Here is a 9,245-nt window from a genome sequence, read left to right on the forward strand (position 1 = left end):
ATCACAGCTACCCTTCCCCATAGCAACACCTAAAACTAAACCACCCTCAAGCTGGAATATGTAACCTCCTTCTTTTAAAGTTTGTTAGCTTTACTATAGATATTATATTTGCTCTCTATCCTTGTAGGGACCTCCAGTTCATTGACACAGATATGTTTTTCCCATAAATAAGCTTTCCTTTTTTTATATTCCCACACAATGAAGATTAGATTTATTCATGTTTAATTAACTTTATTCCATTTGCTCACCTTCTACTTATTCCTTTAGCCACTCCAATCTAAAAATTGCTAATGATCCAATCCAGTCCTTGCCATCGTCAAACTTTCTAAGCTTTTTTTATCCATTTTCAAATACTGGCCTTCTAGTGATCATTGGGGATAATCAGGAAGAAAAGGTATTCTGGAAGATATTATTAATGAAGTTTCCTATAGTTGATCTCAAAAAGCTCCCCACTCCTATTCTTTGATGTAATGCTTTATCTAAATTGGCATCAGAGTACACTCAACAAAAGGAAGCAAAGTATGGAAATTCTTTCTGCACACAAAGAAGTTGTATCTATTTTATGGATCAATAGTTTTTGCAACTTTATATGTCTTTCACATAGAATAACAAAATGAATTAAGAACATATTGAGAAATATCTTGCTATGTAGTACAAAAGCTAACTTAAAAATCAGTATATTTGCATGCAAGTGGTCTAAAATGCATTCATGAAATAACCATTGTTTTTAAATGGTTGATTTAGACTCCCATTAATAACATAATCAACTGTATTACAACAGCAAAAGTCAAAGGCCAACATGCAAAAAGTAATGAGTAAATACAATTTCTGAGGCACTGGAATTCAGCATACTACCTGAAACTTAGGTTCATAAACTGAAAATTATAAAATCTTTAAAATAGTACTAATAAATATTAAAAACAATTTCTATTTTAGGTCAATAATTGCTTCATTTATGCTTACTTTTATTAAAGTGATATTTCCTAATGGCAATAATGCTGATCTTAACATTTTAGCAACTTCACTAAAGAGCAATATTTCAACATAGTCATATTATGTATGAATACATTAAGAGAATAATTTGAATTGTGAATAGTTACTAATATTAGCAGATGCTTTAAATGCTTAAACATGTGTATTAATGTTATGTTTGAAATGAAAACATATTGGTGAATACTTATTTTCCCAAAATAGACAGACATATTGATATCTACAGCCATATCTACATCCATATTCCTATCTATATCCAAATGATGTAAAGATGATATTTGAAGAGAATGTATTCTTCAAGTGCAGTAGAATTATTCATTATAATTTCTTTTAAAATCTTTACATCTGCATAACAATGCAGAACAATCCTGAATTTGAATAAACTAAGAAACAATCATTTCAAAGTACTTTTGAATTATTGTAGCAAAAAGGGCATGTAATCTTAATCTTATAAGCATATTTTAGATTCTGTGATAAGGACAAAGATATTTTTCCAACAGCAAATAACTTTATGACTTCTAAAACTCTGTTTTCTTAATGTTTTAGATTAAAGGCCTCAAATTTCATTAAAAAAAATGCCAAAGCCGGTTTGGCTCAGTGGTGGATCATCAGTCTGTGGACTAAAGGGTCCCAGGTTTGATTCTGGTCAAGGGCATGTACATTGGTTGCGGTCACGTCCCCGGTGGGGGGTGTGCAGGAGGCAGCTGATCGATGTTTCTCTCTCGTCGACGTTTCTGGCTCTCTAACTCTCTCCCTTCCTCTCTGTAAAAAATCAATAAAATATATTTTTTAAAAATTCTACATAAGACTGAAATGATAAAAAATGCATCTCAACCCTACAATGTCCACACTAGTTGCAAACACAATGTGAGTACCTGTTTAGAATAAAGATAAATTGAGTCTGAGTGTTAAAGAAAGAGTAAGGAAAGCTAAGCTAATTAGTAATGGACATTACAATGATCCAAACAAACCTTATCATATGGTTTAAATTTCTGTTTCTATTTTTGCTGGTTCATTTAAATGTTTCCTTCTAACTGTGGTGAGCTAAGAGCTGAACTGTTTCAGTGTGACTGTAGTCACTATTTTCTCACTTCTTGCTGAGTACCTTGAACTCTGAAAATTCTTCAATCAAATTGACTTAGCTTCTATTTTTTTTTTTAACTTGGAAAGCATATACTTAACCTAGAGAAAGGTGATGTTTATCTACCCAGGGAAAGTTTTATTTTCAATAGACCTAGCTATATTTGAAGTGCAGAATTTCTTTTTTCTTAAAGCATATAAAAAAAAGAAAGAAAAGCATATGGGATTTTTTCCCTCTAGAAATTCAACAAGGTGAAGACTCAGATGGAGACATTCAATTTTTTTTTGCATTGAGATTTTAAGATTTCTCAGCAAATCTCCCTTACCTTCAGACCAAATATAGTCTAGAATAATTCTTTCAACTAACACATATTAGATGTTGCCAAGGAATGTAAATAAATAGGTCAAGGTACCTATCATCTTGTATTTTATACTTTATAGGGGCAGAATCATTAAATATAATAAAATAAATACCATATTAGCTCAAAAGAGAGGAGGGTTACTTTTTATTAGACTAAGTAGAAAATGCTAAATTGTGCTCTCATTTTAACTAAAATTTAAAATATGAATATTTTAGAATTCTTAGAAATTAGATAAAGTCATTCTAGGTTAAAATGATTAAAATATGGAAAGTTTTATTTTATTGATTTTTTTACAGAGAGGAAGGGAAAAGGATAGAGAGCTGGAAACATTGATCAGCTGCCTCCTGCACATCCCCTACTGGGGTAGCGACTGCAACCCTTGACCAGAATGGAACCTGGGACCCTTCAGTCTGCAGGCCAACACTCTATTCACTGAGTCAAACCGGTTAGGGCAAGAAAATAAGTCTTAAAATGTATGGCATATTTAGATAAATTTGGCTTGGTTTGTGGGATGCATGTAGGGCCTTTAATATTCTGCTGTGCAATCTGGACTTCACTTATTAGCAGAAAAACATTGGAGGTTTTCAAGTGGAGTAATGACAGAAGTGGATCTGTGAGTTAACAATAATATAGAGATATGCTGGAGAAATGAGAGGCCGATGGCAAGGTCATCAATTAAGAAGTTATTGAAATAGTTCAAGTAATGTATGATTGAGGCCAGAACAGTGTTGAGACCACCATTATACAGGGGATGAGTTGTAAACAAAGGCCACATGAAGTGGGTTAAGGAAAAGACATGAGGTTATTTGTAAACAAATGTTATATTTCTAATTTCCAGTCCCTGACATAAAATTACCAAGATATGTTTCTCTGTAATCTTTATTTTATCTAGGTAAAAACTAATATTATAAATTTGATATGTAGATTATATAAACTTAATATCCTTCAAACCTCACAGGTAGGAGACACAAAGGGTCAATATATATATTTTAGGTACCACTGTTGCTTTTGTGCTATCATGTTCTTTCTCTTTCTGCCTCTCTTACTTATCAGGTGAAACAAAAACATACATAAATGTACCATAAAATTTTTAAATTTAAATTATTTAATGTTTAAAGTATTACATATGTCTTCTTTTTCCCCCATTGACCTCTCCCCAACCGTTCCCACCCTCAGCACATGCCCTCATCCTTCTACTGTCTGTGTCCATTGGTTGTGCTCATATGCATACACACAAGTCCTTGGGTTAATCTCTTACCCCGCCCCCCCCACTCCCACCTCCCCTATCTCCCCTCTGAAGTTTGACAGTCTGCTTCTCTGTCCCTGGATCTATGTTTGTTCATCAGTTTATGTTGTTCATTATATTCCTCAAATGAGTGAGATCATGTGATACTTATCTTTCTCTGACTGGCTTATTTCACTTAGCATAATGCTCTCCAGATCCATCCATTTAAAAATATGAACCTGAAATTTTAAATATAAAATATTAGATTTAAAAAGGAGAATTAGACATATGATAATTCCAATGTTATGTGTCATGAAAAGTCTTTCGTTTGCTTATTTGTTGTACCTACTGAGCACACCTGAATTCTTGAACCAGCAATGATTTTTTTTGAACCTACCTCCCTACTCCCTTCCTGCTCCCCAGATGCCTCAAAATGCTTTCAGTTTTGGCAAGTAGTCTCTACTAGGCAACACCAGTCTCCATAAATAATCATAAAAATAGAGAAATACCTCACCATGATATAAGCCTCTTATCTTTTTCTCCCTCATTTACACTCTCCTTCATTATTGATCATTTCCTATAAGAAATACATTTTTACAAGAATTTTGATTAGGAGAACAAGGCATTTTTCTAGAAAAGTGTTCTTTCCTATTATAAGAGAATGATGGGAAAGCTTATTGTGCTACTATCTTCAGAATCTTACACTTTCATTTCTAATCATTTACTCGTAAGTCATTGGAGCAGTGGTTTTTAAAATTGAGTGCACATTAAAAGCACATTTGGAATCAGTTTCAAAATCAATTGTCTGTATCTATGCTTAAGACACTGATTCATTAGCTTTGGGCTCAGGCTCAGGAATATGTATTTCTTTGTTGCTGTTTTTATTTCTTTTCAATTACAGTTGACATTCAATATTAATTTTAGGTGTACAGTGTAGTTCTTAGACATTGATATGAACTGTTCCCCCTGATGTTTCCAGTACCCACTTAACACCATACATGATCATTATAATATTATTAACTGTATTCCCAATGCTGTACTTTTTATCTTCATTACTTTTTTGTACCTGCCAATAGCATTTCTTAATTCCTTCACCTTTTTCACACTCTTCCACTTGGCAACCATCAGTTTGAAATTTTAGCAAGTATCTCAAATGATCCTGATACTGATGAACCATCACCCATGATTTAGAAAACACTGACTTTGAAAATTATAAAAAGGGAAAATTTGTTCAGGCAATAAAATTGGCAGGTTTGTCATGGCTTTTAGGGTTGTAATTAAATAACAAAAGTAAGCCAGCCATAGCAAATAATTTTTAAATTGATAAGCTAACAATGGTGCTTTCATGTAGAAAATGGAATAATGACAATGCCATTCACTAGCATTGATTAAGTACTTGCTATGTGTGAGGCAATATTCTAAGATTTACATCTATTAACTAATTTAATTTCCACAATATCTCTTTGAGTTAGCTTTATTAGCATTTTTAATTTACAAATGAAAAAAACCCTGAAAAATAGAGAATTTTAATAAATTTGCCAGAGTTCATACTGCAAGTAAGAGATGGAGTAGAACAATCTGAAAAACAAAAAACAAAAAACTAATTATTTCTATACTATTTGAAGCCCATATTTTCCTTTTGTGTGAGCTCCATTTCTTCCCCTAATATTAAATTTATAGGGATGAAATAGAAAAGGACTTACTACTAATTACTGTAAATATGCAATGATGCATATAAAACTGTTAAAGTTACATTTTTTCTTTAAAAATTTTAGAAAAGAGATTATTTGTGGAATGATCATAAATATTATATTGAGATTATATTAGCTTCTAAAACAAGGCAATGATGAAAGTTATGTTCCCCATTCTTTGCCATCATATTACTTACCAAATCTGTACATATTTTATTTGATATCTGTATTCTACCCATATTTCCCATTCATATGCCATTCTTTTTTCTCCTCTGTGCCTTTGAACATTTCATTCTGTACGCCCAAAATGTCCTTGTCCCTCATTTTCACATATGCCAGCTCTAAAGATATAGTTCAAATTCATATTTTGTTGTAATTTTTTTAAAAAATACGTTTTTATTGACTTTTAGAGAGAGAGGAATGGAGAAGGATATAGGTAAAGAGAGAAACATCAATCAGCTGCCCCCTGCATACACCCCAACCAGGGATCGAGCCTACAACCCAGGCATGTGCTCTGACCAGGAATCAAACCTGAGACTTCTCAATACTTGGGATGATGCTCAATGAACTGACCCACACCAGCCAACGCAAATGCATGCTTTTAATTAAATAAAATGTGTGCATGCAAAGGAATAACAGAAACTTTTTATACTCACTTATATATAATTGCCCTCTTATTTTAGTAGATGGGAGAATAACATTTCTATTCTTCCTTGCAATTAGGCAGGGTTATGAGACTAGCTATGCCTAAACTTTCAAGTAATAGCTAATTGCTGGTACAAGACCTTCTAGTGTTTCATCAAAGAGTTCATGTTGAGGTGGTGAGACCACAAGATCAAAACAGTCTAAATTATTAAATATCTCTGAAGAGTCATTCAAATCCACAGAACCCTTCATGAATATGTGTTAAGCCATTGACAGTTTGGAGTTGTTATTTATTACAGTACCAGAGGCATGGGGGGGGGGGTTAGGGCAGCCCAGCTTGCACCTCTCCAATCAGGGGCCACTGGAGGGATGTACGACTGCCCATTTAGGATCAGTTGGACATCCCTCTCACAATCCAGGACTGCTGGCTCCCAAGTGCTGGCCTGCCTGTCTTCCTGATTACACCTAACCCTAACCGCTTCTGTCTGCCAGTCTGATCACCACCTAACCACTCCCCTGCCAGCCTGATCGATGCCTAACTTCTCCCCTGCCAGCCTCATTGCCCCTAACTGCCCTCCCCTGCAGGCCTGATTCCCCCTAAATTACCCTCCCCTGTTGGCCTGATCATCTACAACTGCCCTCCCTTGCAGGCCTGGTCCCTCCCAACTGCCCTCCCCTGCTGGCCATCTTGTGGTGGCCTTCTTGTGTCCACATGAGGACAGTCATCTTTGATCACATAGAGGCAGCCATGTTGTGTGTTGGAGTGACAGTCAATTTGCATATAACTTCTATTAAATAGGATTAGATAGGGTAGAGGCCTGATGCACAGGTGGGGAATGGCTTGGTTTGCCCTGAAGTGTGTCCCAGATCAGGGTGGGGGTTCTCTTGGGACATGGGGTGGTCTGGGCGGGGGGTCTGTGGTGGTTTGCAGGCTGGCCAAGCTCCCTGGCAACCCAAGTTGAGGCTTTGGTATCTGGGATTTATTTATCTTCTATAGCTGAAATTTTGCAGCATTGAATGCAGGCCAGGGCAGGCCAGGAAGTTTGGCGTCCTCAATTGCCAGGGAAACCCAAGCCTCCTGCTCTCTCCAGCTCTGTGGATGCCACCATTTTTGTTGGGATTGTTTTATCTTCTATAATTGAAACATTAAAGCCTTGAGAAGAGGCAGGGCAGGCCAGGGCAGGCAGAAATCTTGGCTTCCTCCATTTCCACGGAAACCCAAGCCTCCTGCTCACTCCATGACCACAGCAATCTTGGTTGGGTTAATTTGCATACTTGCTCCTAAGTGGCTTGTGGGCATGGCTTGTGGGTGTGGAGGAGGTATGGTCAACTTGCATATTACTATTTCATTATGTAGTATTATCTAGCCTATATTGACTAATACACAGACCTTTCTCAGTATGATTTTTAGATGTGATTAGTGAGTGGGGGGAAAAAAGGTGGACCTTAAATGTAGTATAGAGGGAGAAATGTTATTAGAGGGAGAAATGTTATAAGTTGCTAAATAATAGGGAGTAGTTATATGAAGGGAAATGAATAAACTAACTATATACACTGAGTAGCCAGATTATTATGACCACTCCATCAGTATTTCATTGGGCCACCTTTTGCTTTCAATACAGCAGCGATTCTTCCTGGCATTGACTCCACGAGATTTTGAATGGTGATGCAAGGAATCTGACACCATGCCTGATAAATAGCACTGTCCAGTTCTGTGAGATTTGATGGTTGTGAAACCAGCTGCCTGATGGCTCTTTTAACTTCGTCCCACAAATGCTCAATTGGATTGAGATCTGGTGATTGTGGGGGACACCTAAGCAAGGTAAAGTCTCCCTCATGTTCTTGAAACCACTCCTACACAAAATGAGCACATTGTCTCGTTGGAAGAAGCCATCTCCATTGGGTTACACCATCAACATGATAGGATGAACTTGATCAGCAATGATACTTAGGTATGTTGTGCTATTCAGACGTTGTTCCACATGAATTAAAGGGCCCAAATCATGCCAGGAAAACATGCCCCAGACCATAACACTTTCCCCACCAGCTTGAAAGTTTGTACTCATGCATGTGAGTGCATGATTTCATGCTGTTTATGCCAAATTCTCACTCTGCCACCTGCCTGATGCAAATGGAAGTGTGATTCATCAGACCACATGACTTTTTCCAATACTCAGCTGTACAATCCTTGTGTTCCTGTGTGAATTGGAGACATTTTATCTTGGTAACTGCAGACAGCAAAAGTGTTCAAACAGGCCTTTGACTTCCATATCCCATAAGATACAGTGTACAGCTAATTTGCTTACAAACCTCAGGTGGTCATAATAATCTGGCCACTCAGTATGTATGTGCTTCAAGTTGACAAGGGATGGACTTGTGATGGTTAATTTATGGTCAAGCTCACCTAATTAGACAGCTGCTGCTACCATTGCAAACTGTTCTGGGTGGCCAGCTATATAATTTATATAGATGTACAGATATATATAGATGTATTGGTAGATATAGATATAGATATAGATATAGATATAGATATAGATATATAGACATATGAATATAGAGTTGAGATTCCAAATATAAACGGTTGTATTTATAGTTAATATGGAAAAGAACAGTGCTGGGAACTCATAAAATAATAAAGTACTTTCAAAATAATGAAATTGGACCCTTTCTTCACATAAAAAAACAAACCTCAAAATGGATAAAAGATTTACATTTAAAAGGTTAAAATATACCAGTAAGAGAGACAAAAATGGCAGAAGAACAGACAGATATGTCCCAAACCTTGTCCCAGAGCAGATAGAATGAACAGCTGAAACAAATAACATCCAACCCAAATTGGCAAAGGAAACTAAGCAGGTGAGACAGTTTGCAGCCGGGAAGGGTAGAGGATTCTTGGAATAAAATAAAACGAAGGATCTGGGCAGGAGATTCTCCCAGACCTCTGAGCCCAGAGGGTCAGAGGGAACCTGCACAGTGCCAAGCCACATCCCTGGGGACACATAGCATCTGACGGTGGAAAGAAGGGCCACAGGACTGTCGGACCACAGGGGATTCTAGATCTGGGTCCACAGTCACAAAAGGCTGAACTCAGAGGGTGCAGCTTGAATGTCTGGCCAGACTGCACAGCACTAGCAGGGGAGGAGCATGTAGAGGCCCAGTTTTCCCCCTCTCTGTGGCCTTAGCCTTTCTTCACTGATCCTAGTTCACAGGACCTTTCAGTTACAGACACTTAACCCATGGCTGAGGTGAGAG

Source organism: Pipistrellus hanaki, assembly GCF_964339955.1.
Source record: "Pipistrellus hanaki genome assembly, chromosome: X".
Taxonomy (NCBI): domain Eukaryota; kingdom Metazoa; phylum Chordata; class Mammalia; order Chiroptera; family Vespertilionidae; genus Pipistrellus; species Pipistrellus hanaki.